A 13,620-nucleotide genomic window follows, 5' to 3' on the forward strand; every position below is an offset into this window, starting at 1 on the left:
GCCTTTGATGGTCTTGATCTTAATAACAGTAGCAATGGGTGCACCATTAGAAGACCTGGAGGACCAGGTCGGAGACAGATCCTCTCAGAGAAAATTTATGTAGTCACTAAGAATTCACACCAACCATAATCAGCTGATGGTCTTGATGTCTAATGAGTGGGAAGAAGTCTTATTTTAGTTACTGTTATAGTAATTATGCATGGTGGAGATCACTTTTATATGAGATTATTCTATACACTGCTAGAGTTATTAAATTAGGTCAATATATAAATTTTCTTAATGATTAAATACATCAGTGGCTTTTAGAAAAGAAAACAGGTTATGAGGCTATTACACTTTTCTGTGTGTAATATTTAGTTTGGCCCTACATTAGGAATAGAAGTTATATATTGTGTGTTCCAGTACCTTCATGGCAGCACCTATGATGAAATGACTAACAGCTTTTTTTTTTAATCCATTCAATCATGTCTGATTCTCAGAGACTGCCTGGACAAGTCCCTGCAGTTTTCTTGGCAAGGTTTTTCAGAAGGGGTTTGCCACTGCCTGCTTCCTAGGGCTGAGAGAGAGCGACTGGCCCAAGGTCACCCAGCTGGCTTCATGTCTAGGGCTGGGCTGAAACTCACAGTCTCCCAGTTTCCAGCCTGGTGCCTTTAACCACTACACCAAACTGGTTCTCTACCATATTTAGTTTGGCCCTACATTAGGAATAGAAGTTATATATTGTGTGTTCCAGTACCTTCATGTCAGCACCAAAGATGATATGACTAACAGCTTAGTATTATACAAATGGTAAACTTCATGACAAAAAGGAAGATGCAAGAGCTATCTACAGCCAGCATAATGAACTCACTGATAAAAGCATTTGAAATCTACCTGTGACATCTTTAACAACAGTCAACAAAAAGATAGAAATCCATTAAAAACACATGTAGCATCATCCTGCTGCGTCCTATTTCTGCCCATTGTTAAAAGAAAAAAAGGAATAAAGTATATATTTTCCTAGATCAGTTTCCATGTTGCAACTTACACATTTTTGAGATTTATAGTGCCTTTAGTGTATATTATTAAGAAATGTATAGGTTGAACTAATAGAAAGTAAGAAAGCTTGTCACTAGGCTCTACAACAGGATCCCCAAAGCAAAACAGATTTTCTTAGAGATAGCTTCTTGTGAGCCAGCTGCAAAAAACATCTTTTCCCCAAATTCAAACTGTTTCTTCAGACTGCCTCTTCTTCTAGATGCTAGCGAGCAGGTGTCACCATAGCTGACCCTAACTGCATAGTAATGAGTGTTAGTTATTGGAGTCCAAACTGCGGAAAGGAGCAGTAGGGATAATAGCAAAGTTTACTTCTTTTTGTATGTTACGGATTCTAACTTTCTTGCTATTGTAACATGCTTGCATATAAAGATATATAAAAGGAGCTTTCTAGGGCTAACAGGTTTATTTTAAGGTTTATTGCTCTAACCAAAAAAAATTGGATGTGGAATAATTACAAACATAATGGTGCAATCTTTCTGTTGCATTAAGATAAAATTAACAGCATTACTATTATATTACTATGGAACTGTAAAGGTATAACAATAGCATGATAGGCAGATGAAGAGCCTTTCCTTACTAGTGTCACCCAGCCCTTGCTATGGAAATAAGGTATCCTGCTGCCCTGACTCTCCTTGGCTAATCAAATGCACTGCTTCAAAGATGGAGAGATGAATATTTTGACATTATTTCTGGCTGATGAATAGTCAATGGCATGTCAATCATCCCTGTAAGATACAGACATCTTCCAGGAAAAAAATGGGAAGTGCCATTAATTATTCCCATGATGATGTTGCAGCCAACCATCATGACTTAAAGAGAAAAAAACTGGGTGTTTAGTGGTACACAAACACCAAGATAATACTGGGTAAATCATGGCCTGGGAACCATGTCCTTCCTGGTTGGTCAAGATCCAAGTGGTAGTGAATGCTTCTTTGCAGGAGAGAATAATTTCACCTGCTTTGAAGGAGGCGGTGGTCTGTCCCTGCCTCAAGAAGCCATCATTTGACCTGGAGTACTGGACAATTTTCATCCAGTCTCCAACCTTCCCTTTTTAGGGAAGGTTGTTCAGGTGGTGTTCGATGCACAGCTTCAGGGGCCCTGAAATTAGTAGATTATCTGGATCCTTTTCAGTTGGGTTTCAGGCTGGATTTTAGTATCAAGATAGCACTGGTGGTGCTTGTGGACTACCTTTGGAGGGATCAAGATGGGAGTGGCACATCCACCATTGCCCTTCTAAATCTCTCATCAGCTTTCAATATCATTGAACATAGTACGCTTCTGGACCACCTTTGGGGCTGGAAGTGAGGGGCACTGTTTTGTAGTGATTCTCCTCCTTTCTCCGAGGCCAGTTTCAGTCATTGTTGGTAGGGAGAGAGAGGTCCAACCCTCGACCTCTGTTATGCAGGGTGCCTCAGGATTCAACTCTCTCTCCACTCCTATTTAACATCTACATGAGACCATGGGGCGAAGTCATCTACCAGCACAAGGTAAACTACTATCAATATGCTGATGATGCCCAGCTATATATTTCCCTCCCTGGCCACACAAGTGATGCTGTCAAAGTTCTCACCCAGTGCCTGAAGGCTGAAGGTCTGGATGAGAACAGGTTGTGACCTGATCTGGCAAGACTGAGTGGCTCTGGGTTTTGGGCCCCGGGGTGATTTTTCATCTTCAACTATTGATGGGGTTATACTTCCCCAGAGCTGGTGAACTATCTGTGCAACCTCCTGGACTCATAGCTCCTACTCAAAGAGCAGGTGGCAGCCATGGCTAGGGGGGCCTTTGCACAGATTTTTCTTGTCTGCCAGTTATGTCTGTTCCTGGACTGGGAGGCTCTGGTCTCTGTCACTCATTGTAGAGTAAGGAAGATGACCATGATGGAGATATGCAGGCTCTGTTACCTAGGCGAAAGGGACTGAATCATTTTTTAAGTCTACAATGAGATAACTTTTGGAAGCAGCTTAGGCAGACACCTCCTTAATTCACTAAACTATAAGGAGGAGGAGGAGATATTGCACAATCAGACTTGCAAGATTCTGGTATTATAGCCAATCTCAATAAAAGTAGTTTTAGCCTTCCTATGGCATTGCTTTTGTGGTCTGATCTATCTAGTGGCAATGACACTCATGTCTTAGTCACATCCTGACTGGATTACTGCCATAGCAGTTGACCTTGAAGAACACTTAGAAATTTCAACTGGTCCAGAATGCAGCAGTATATGCAGGTTTGGGCACTCCAACATCTGTCTGTGTGATACTACTGCTGTGCAAGCTGCACTGGCTTCAGTATAATTCTGGGTGCAATTCAAAGTCCTGATTATCTCCTTAAGTCATGGCATGGACCAGTTTACTTGTGGGACTGCCTATCTCCAAGGGTTTCTTCCCATTACCCCAGATCCAACAAAGGCAGCATAGTCCAAGTCCCTTCTATTAAACTGCAGACTGAGGAGGCATACCTTTTGTGTCATGGTGCCTTCCCTGTGGAACACCCTCCCCCCACTAAATCTTTCAGGCTTCCAGAACTCTGCTAAAACCTGGCTTTTCCCCCAGGTAATAGGGCAGGGAAATTGGGGAACCCTATACATGTGTTTGTGAATTTGTGATATGGTGACGTGTGTGTGTGTGTTTGCATTGGATTTTTTCACTTCATTTGGTTATGTGGTTCTCTCTGCCTCTCTTTATAAACTGTTAGCTACCCAGAGTTATGCAATTAAGAAGGGTGGCCATTTTAATTTTTATAAACAAACAAACAAGAGCTTATCACTGTTAGGTGAGCAGGGATTAAAATTGGGGTTACCAGACCTTCCAGTGATATTATAAATTGCTAACAAGGAAAGTCTTAAAGTAGCACATTTCAGAGCTAAGACAAATTCACAACCAATGGGAAAGATGCACTTTGCCCCAAAATCAGCATATCATTCAGTGACAAATGTTTTTGTACAATGAAAGGCAATCCTTAATTCAAAGTTACCTATGCATCTGAACACTCTGCTAGGATGTATTCTTTATGTCAATCAAAAGTAACCAGTGTAACTTGGTCAAATATACACTGTCACCAATCAATTTATCAGCAGTCAAATAGGGTGAAAAGATAATGTTCACCACATAGATTATCTAGTAAAATCATTATCTTCTCCAGCCAGAGGACATATATTGTATTCCACAATCACATTGCCAATGGGAAGTGACCTAGTTCAGCTAATAAGCACCTAATAATATACAAGGACAATTTCCCAATTCAGCCCAAGCAATTTAAGCCATGTTAAAATATGTGTGTTAGCAAATGTTCAGAATTTGGTTCTACAGTATTGAAAATCCTGATGTGAACTCCATTGTTATTGATGGGATTGACAGCCCTTGTACAGGCCTAAGAACTTAAATCTCTGAATATTTGTATCAGCATATCCATCAGTGTTTGCAACAGAATTACAGGTATTATGCTACAGCACTGGTGTCACATTAATATTATGCTGGCATAGCTTTTCAAATCTCTGCTTCTGTGCGTTCATTGTCATGTCCCTTAGCTGCTATATGAGCATGCCTTGGCAACCATTTTCATGCAACAAACCCACATGATGTAGTCCTCATGAAGTTGGTGCAGCTGAGGCAGCTTATAGTCATCTTTATCTGTTCCAGCTTTAAAACAGCATTTTCCCTCCTTGACAAAATGTTTGCCAGGGACATGTGCTAGCACAATTAATCAACAGCACTGATGCAGTCAGAACCTGGGTTCTGTCCACCTCTATGTTTCTGTTGCTAGGCCCTACCATCCATAATCATCTTGGTTTGGGGTACGGGACAGACCTGACACCTGGCTTCTCCAGTGTGTCCCACTGGTGTTTTCCAAATATGTTTTTCAAATATTACCTGGGCTCCTTATTTACACAGGTTTAACCTATTCTGTTACCAGTCTGAGCACTCCTGTATAGGCTTTTGACCAACAAGATTTATGTAGCCATACTTTTTAGTGTGTATGTGGGTGTACATGCTGGGGTGGTGGTGGGAGAAACTATTCCAGAAACTACATACAGATGCCCTGACCATGGCCACTTGCTACCAACATTGCCATTCTTTTGAAGCACTAGTTGAGGATAGAGTTTGCTTGTTATCAATCATTTCCCCCACTTCATTGCACATATCCTTTCTATATCTGCAACATGTCAGCCAAGCTCTTTTTGGACATGGGTTTTGTGCTCTTTCAAACAAGCATTAGTTTAGTGTTCAGAAATACTATGATTGAGAGGTCATAAGTGCAAAGCATCTCCACACCTGCAACCTGTTAATCAGTCATCTTTACAGGAGGTTAAACCCGGTGTCCATATAGCTGTGCCCTGAGCTAATTGGTTGCTAATTTCTTGTGTTGGAAAGTTTCCAATAAAAAGTACATGGGAAAGTAGCAAATTCTTTGACTTCATGCTTTGTACCCAGATCATAAGAACTGGATGAATGCTCAAATATTTCAGACCTTTCATGTTTTCCTTGATTAATATTCTGTTTCCAACAAGTAAAGAATAAAATGTTTCAGTCTTTTTAATTTAGAAAAAAGCATAACTGGAGATAAGGAGATAATGTTTATCAAATTATGGAGAAGATGAATTATTTTTATTTTATAAGACTCTCCAATTAAATTGACAATAAATATCGGACAATTAAGGAAACTACTTTTATTCACAATGCTCTATATTAAAATTTAGTAAATTTATAAACTGCCCTTTATTTATTTATTCATTCATTCATTCATTCATACAGTTTAAAATCTACTTTTCTTTATAAAATCATCCCAAAGTGGGGGCAGCTTTGGCTTCACATAACAGTGAAGCCACATAAAATGTTATCAGATTAAAATCATAAAACAAGACAGCAACAAGTAAACAAAGAAATGGAACACAGTAGCAAGATTAAGTCAAAACTTGGGGTAAACAAATATTTTCAGTTAATACTAAGAGTTTACAAAATTACAAATTATATGCCATCCAGAGTTGTTGGAAATCGAGCAGCATATAAAAGTGATAAATAAATAAATAAGATTTGCAACAGTAAAGGGAAGACATTCTAAAGACAAGGCACCTATATCAAGAGCTAATCCTCATTTGGATTGCTGAATAGTAGGCACCATCAAGAGCTCTTCTCCAGTAGACTATAACTGGTCAGGTATAACAGAGAGCATGATTCATTTCCTCTTTGGGTCCTAAACCAACATTAGATAGCCAGCTCACGAGCAGTGTTTCTAATAATTTGAGATTGCCATACTGAAATTTGGTAACAAAGTAATTGAGATTAGGCAGCATATTCCCCCCTCTTTTTTTTTTGTTTCCCCAAAAGTAAGGGCATGGGATCTCAGAGAGGCAAATCACTCCTATTACCACCCTTAACACACCTCCAAAATCTGAAAAACAAACTAAAATTGTGCATCCCTGATGTCTCCCATCATCATTCATAACTGTGAACCACCACTCCAAACCATACAAAATTCCCAGTGGTACAAAAACATCCCGAGGAACATCCTGAGGAATTCACCCATTTTGGGAAAGGAGTGAGAGAAGATTAATTAAAGGAAGGGTCAAAAGAAAACGAAATACAGGAAACAAAGTGGGCAAAGAGAAAAAGCCAGCAGGAGTTTCCCTGAGGAGTTTAACTGGAAGAAGAAAGAAGAGTGACTAAAGAAGCTGTGTAGTCTGAGGAAATGGCAATGAACTTTGTGAGCTGAAAAGATTATGTCCTGGATAACTGCTGATTGCAAGAAGTACTGTACAACCTGAGAGCTGGTCATTGCCCACTCTGGGTAATGGGTGACAGTGTCCTGTGGTAATAGGAATAGGAATATAAGGTTCCTAGGAATATAAGGTTTTCAGAAGCCTCTAATGAGCAAAATATGTATTCTTGGCTAATATATCCTCTCCCTAAAAAAAGAAAAGCTTCATGACTGAGGCATTTAGAAAAGAGAAGCAGGAGAGATGGTGGTATAAAAAAACACTTTCCCACATAGATTTTTGCCTCCATAAGTTTCCAAATGTGAGTTTAATGAATGAATGAATGAATGAATGAATGAATGAATGAAAGCAAGCAAGCAAGCAAGCAAGCATATATATACATGTGTGTGTGTATGAACACAATCATGTGTACATGCACTACTTGGCACTATTAGCTATTTAAAATGTTTTGCCAGGTCACTGTTACATTTACTTTCAGTTGAACTGTGCTTTTCTACCACTTTTCACTCTTGTACTGCTGTAGTTTTCTTGCAGAACACCTTAAATAACTACTTCTTTCCATGAAAATTGCAGTATTTCCAGGTGAACATAGCAAATGACCTTTTGATGTTATTATTATTCATTTTATAATTTAATTTTAAATATAACCCACACTTAATATAATGCTTATTTTAGCTGTTATATTTGCATCCTATGAGGCAATGAAAAAAGCATACACGGGGTGACTCTAATTTTATCCATAGAAAAACTTGAGGTCCCTCAGGTGTTTGGACTATCATCTTGTTCTATTTTATTGTACATTAACTCTGTTATAATGACTAAAGAACATTTAATTTATGTGTATTTCTCTGTGTGTGTATGTGTGTACACACATACATACATATAAGTAGTGTTTGTAAAGTGGAATTAACACTGACCAAACCTAGATGCTGCTAGATCTGGAGCAAATGGTTGTAGAAAGCTGCAGGAATAATGTTAATTATTTAAAACTCTCCAGATTACAGGAAGTGTCTAAAAGCCATACCTAAATATTTATCAATGCTGTTTTAGATCAGCTCTGAATAGTAATATACATGCTATCAAAATTCCTTCTGCCAGAACACCTGCATTAAAAATAGAACATTCCTCTGTTACTGACTTCAGGATGCATTTGATCTTCCTGTTTACATACCACACAATAAATCTGCAGTTATTAAAGAAAATGACCCACTCAGGGACCTAATTCCAAATAAGAGTGCTTTTGGTTTATCTGTACATGTGCCAGACTGAGACATAATAGTTTTGAAGACATGTTGAATCAGCTTTCAAAGAGACATTCTCATTATATATGCATATATATTAATATTGTCCCAGTGTTGACTGTGATCAAACAGCTTTTGCAGAGTTTGAGAAAATCCAAAAGCCTAAAAAATTATAAAATATTCAAGTAGGATGAGCATCACATCATGAGTCATAATTACTCTTACAGTACTCAAATCACTCCCAACCCTTCTCTTTCCTTTCTACATTTCCAAAGGCTCCACAAAAATCTTTAGGAGATAAAAGAGTTTTCAAGAGTAAGAACAGAGTCAGGGAGGACTTGCATTTTCTGGTACACGCAATTACCTCATTTTTGATATCTGCTCTGATCAAGCAGAGCCAACAGTATGTTTAGCCTTCTATAAAAACCTGCAAAACCTGTTTAACTACGGGGACAGTGAGAGAAGAGAAAGATGTACATACAACAGAAAATCCATTTGTATTACAGGAAAGGATCCTATTTTGAACCACTTGGAATTGCCCTTATACCCTTTGTTGCCTTTTGCTACTTACAAGAACCCCTGCTGCAAAAATAATTGCCTGCAAAACTGTTCTAAAAATTGCCACAGAATACCCAAATATTATACCACAACAATATTAAACATTTCTCTTTAACCCTATGGATTGTTTTGACTTGTTACCTCACCTTAGCTTAGTTTCTTTCAAAACGACAGCCATTAGAACTGCTTGGACTGTTCAAATTTGGCCTGTTGGCCCTAAATGCTGGCAATCCTTTCTAGGGCAATATTCAAACCCACCCACCCCCACCCCCTTTATTTTCAGGTTTGTCAATTACAAAGCAATCCCTTTATTAACTCTTTCACCTTTTTTATTAGGTCATGTTTAAGACCTTGTGCTTACGTGCCTCTGCCCTCTAGTGGAAGGCATACAGTCCCATGCCTTCTGCCACGACGTTTCCTCATTTCCTTACCTGTTGAAGAGATCGCATTTTGAAGCGAGAAGACTGAGACAGAAATAAAATGGAGTTTTATACAATGTTCTCTGAACTACAGCTCCCAGAATGCTCCCTGTTATTATCCTTTGTGAAACCTTATAAACAGAGCAGAATTGCCCACTGGGCAATATTAGTTCAAAAATTAGCCAATAACATCGTTGTTATCTGCAGTTTCTGAGGGCTAAGGGCTTTCGGGGGTCACATGCCAAAACTTGGGTGGGGCAAGGGCAAAGAAGTTGGTAGGGATTTAATTTAATTTTAACTTAATCATAGTTAAACTAAATACAATTGGTGTGGTTACTCCCCACATATTTAATAATGTCTCACTTTCACATTTTCAGTACAATTTGGCAGCAACGTCTGGAAGGTTTTAGGATTACATATAAGGATTTGTATAGAGAACAGGAACTACAAGTTGGGCACCTCTGCCTGGCATAAAGCCAGGTGGCTTTGAGAATCTGGGGTCTGGCAATGTGGCAAACAAAATAGGATTGGGGATTATAACGCAATGAAAATGCCACACACTGTGATTGATACCAATATAGGCTTTGCACTGATTTTAAAGTGCAAGAAAATAATCATTTCATTCAGTCCATTATGGATGCAAATAGAAAACTTTTCCTTTTTTCCTAATATATCTTTTTTTCACAACAACAGCTCCCTGAGCACTCATTTTATTTAAACACTGTTGAAGATTATTTTCTGTATCCACTGACATTTCTGAATATAGGTGACAGAGGGTTATGTATGGGAAGAGGAAGGAAGAGAAATTTTGAGTATAGATGATTGAGGAAGATTAAGCACACACAACTGTGATACAAAAATATGACTTAAAAGCAACAAAATGTTAGTTCAGTGGATTACAATAACTGAATTACAAATGTACTTCATAGTTTGAAGTGCACCTTTCCAAAGTATTTCAAATGGAAAGATCTGTTATGTGTAGAAAATGTGTTCTAAATATACAGCTTATTTGTACACCAAAGAAGACCCATGCTAGCTCAGATCAAGGATACATCAAATTTAACATTTGCTGATCACTTCAATGTTACGTATATTGTCCAACTTGCATGTGACTTACACATGCAATGCTAAAGTGCTGGATATGGGGTCTATTTTCTGAAAAACCTGCATCCAACACTTTGTGTACATAGCACCTGATTAGGTAATCCTGATCTCCTTCACAGAGTTTTGTTGCTGGATTAGTATGAATATATATTGAAGGATGGGAGAAAGCAAACTGTAATGGCAAAATTATTAACGTTTTTTGGAGTGTTTATTAGTCACATTAAAGGAGGTATTAATTTTAAAAAGGTATTAATAAAAACCTCTTCTAGAGACATTCTCAGTAAGGTTAATGATATGTATTAGAATATGGTCAGAACTGTCTAAAAATTGGGTAAGAAAACTGTCCATACCAAGTGATGCCTGTCTCAAAAATTTTACCATAAAAGAGAATTTTAAAAAATATTTACAGAATTAAAATTCAGCACTTAAACCAAGAGATTAACAATAGAAAGATGTGTGTGATTGTGTGTATTATCATTGGAAGTATATATAATCATTTGTAACCTTGAGGAGAAAAACACAGTCATCCATACTTAATAATCCATAATAAATCCAAAATATTTGTTCAGACAACAGTAATCCATTAGGAAAATTATATATGATAACTAGATTTGGTTAAATTTATCCTTCATTGGAATATAACACTTTGTGTTATTCTTTTCTGACAATGCAGTTTCCCATACTTGAATATCACAGATCCAATAAAAGATGAATTTTAATTTTCCAGAGTTTTGTAATAGTGAGTTTAGCAACTAAGAGCAAGAACCGTTTCTAGTTTTTATAGCCCATTCTCATCCATTTATATGCATTAGGAAATGTAGCCAAGAAACTGACGGCAGGATTCATTGTGAAAGATTTGGGGGTAATTTTCCTACTTTCTTCAAACACTTTCAACAAAGAACACTGACTTAGAGATTGTAACATTTATCCATTTATTTATACTCCTCCCAAAACCATCTAGAAAATTACAATTCATATCATGTAATTTCAATGGAGTGTAATGCTATCTATGGATATACAGTAGCTCATTCTTGATGGCTTGCTGAAATTGATTTAAAAGGAATTCAGTGAGATTCCTTAGGTTCAAAACTGAGCCATCCTTCCAGAATTTTTAAAGACTTGCAAATGTACCAATTGTACTTAATATCAAGCGTTTATATAACTTTGATGGGATTTCTGTGATATTAAATGATATATAGATATAATCTACACATGCGCGTGTCTTCAGATATATTCAAATCTTCAGTTAATTGCCTTATTTGATGCAACCTCAACAATACAAAGGAAGGATTGATCTTGAATCTTTTCAAGCCACATTTGTATGTGTGACCATTCTTTTTGCAACATATATTAATGAATCACCTATAGAGAAAGCAACAAAGCTAGCTTCAGTACTCACTGAAGTCCAGGCTGGAGAGTCTTCTCCTTTGCTGGTGCTGCTTCTTGAAGTTATAAAACATGGAGGAATAGCATACTATAATTATTTTACCAGGCTCCGGCACGTCTCTGCTGTCATTTTTTTCCTATCCAAACAACCCACTGGCTTGGAGTCCACTTGGCCTGGACCTAGAGGGTTTATTCCATATTTCCCAGTCTGCAATCCCTGAGCCTGGGTTTGGATCTTACATGTATTTGAACTTTTCGCCCAGTTCCTGACCTTTATTTGCAAGTATTTGCACATTTTCATTGCCTTCCTATAGATGGGTCCAACTTTCCTTTCCATTCTTTTGGGGTGCTGGGACCCATATATTAGTTCCTTTGTGCTCAACTGCCTATTCTCCAATATACTGCCTATATTCCTACTGGCAAAAATATTTAAGGATCTTATCTATACTTTGAAGCAACTGGTTCCAAATCTATATTCAGTCTAGGAATATATATGTTCAATTCAACAAAGGCATTTTTTTTAAAGTGTTTTCTCACTAGAGTAACATATAACAAATGTGACTTACCAGTATCAAATCAAACAAATTGGCCATTGGCCTTTTCTATTCCTTGAGTTGTCACCTCCACAAAAGTGACAGAGTTGCAAGCTATTCTGGATAAAAGAGATCTTGAAAGAATCTGCAGGCCCAGCTTTGTTCCTAAGCAACAACACTCAGCTCAAGATGTCTCTTGGAGGGAAAACATTTTGGGGATTCTTTTGTTTTTCTTTCTGCAGCTTGCTTGGTAGATGCTTAAAGATACATCAAAAGGGGCATACTGAATGATAAAAATTACAGAATGTTTTCGCATTTAACAATGCTTCTATTTGAAAAATTGGGTCAAATTCAAGTTAGAGTTGGGCAGAAAAGGTCTGCATTCTTTTCTACCAGTTCTCATTCAGTCGGATGGCAGGACTTCCTTTAGAAATCATTTCCAAGAAGAAGAAAAATTCATTGAAATGCTTATGCTGGAGTGTCTTCCTCCACTTACCAGATCAGATCTTGGCAGGGTGTGTCCTCTCCTTCCCTCCTTGTATAATCATCTGTCTAGCAGTTTGCAGTCTCCCTAGCTTGACTCACTTTGGTTAAATCCCAAGAGACAGTCTCACTGGAGATCTTCCCCAGGACTTTTTCTGATTGGGACATGTGGGCAGCCAGGGAAGCTTCCGAGGAATGGAAAGGCAACAGAAAATTATTGCACTATACCATCTCCCATTTCCAAAAATAAAGTTCAAAGCCACCAAGAGAAAATTGAAATAAATTCTCAATTTCCTTGAGACCTAAAGGAGTTGAGAGCTCAGGGATTATTAAAAAGAAAAAGGTCATTTCTTGGTCTCCTTGGGGCCACCGATTTTTAAAATTATGACCTGTTGTTGAGACATTTTAAGGCAAGGATGCACTGTATTTAGTGCTGGATTTTGTCTTGGCTACTGTCAAAATAGCCATCACTTGTAATTCTGAAGGGGAATATTGAATTACACTCATAGCAATGTTAAAAGCAAATTTAAGTTGTGATCCGCTCCCAAACACTTCGCACTTGATTCCAGCTCTGGGCTTTATTTATTTATTTAGCATTTTGTTATACAGGTCAACAGCCCCAGCAGGCCCAGAAACAGACTTTTTCTTTTCAACAATTCCAACCCTCTCAACTTCCTTAGGCTGTATTTATCCTTCAGGGGCTCAGGGGCTTGTGATCTAAGCTACTATTGCAGAAATTTAGCCTTACGTAAGAACATAAGCAGTTCCTATTGGATCAGACTCCTGGTCCATCTAGTCCATCAGTCTGTTCTCACCGTGATCAACCACCTGCATAAGGAGGCCCACTAGTCTCCCAGCAGATAGCCTTCAGAGGTAGTCACATTACCATCAAGGCTAATAGCCACTGACCAACATAACTTCCATGAATTGTTCCAACCCTTTTTCTGAAGCCAGCTAAGCTGGTAGCCAGTACCACATCTTGTGGGCCTTCTTTTCAGGATCTGCAGGGAAAACAATAACAGTCTTAGGACAGAGAGGCAGAATTGAGGGAGGAGAATATTTTCTCTTTGGCTTGGTGAGATCTTTCACTTATTTGCCCTGCATATACTGGGATCAGCAGGCTCCACCTTTGAAACACAGGTACAGGC

At 38.2% G+C, this 13,620-nt stretch overlaps 1 protein-coding gene across 1 annotated transcript in view; it reads left to right on the top strand.

Annotated features, from left to right (window-relative positions):
- The window catches only part of C1R (complement C1r), a 228,544-nt gene that overhangs the window by 205,471 nt on the left and 9,453 nt on the right, over positions 1–13,620 (top strand). The gene's annotated exons all lie outside the window — the stretch shown is intronic.

This window comes from Candoia aspera, chromosome 2, assembly GCF_035149785.1.
Source record: "Candoia aspera isolate rCanAsp1 chromosome 2, rCanAsp1.hap2, whole genome shotgun sequence".
Taxonomy (NCBI): Eukaryota; Metazoa; Chordata; class Lepidosauria; order Squamata; family Boidae; genus Candoia; species Candoia aspera.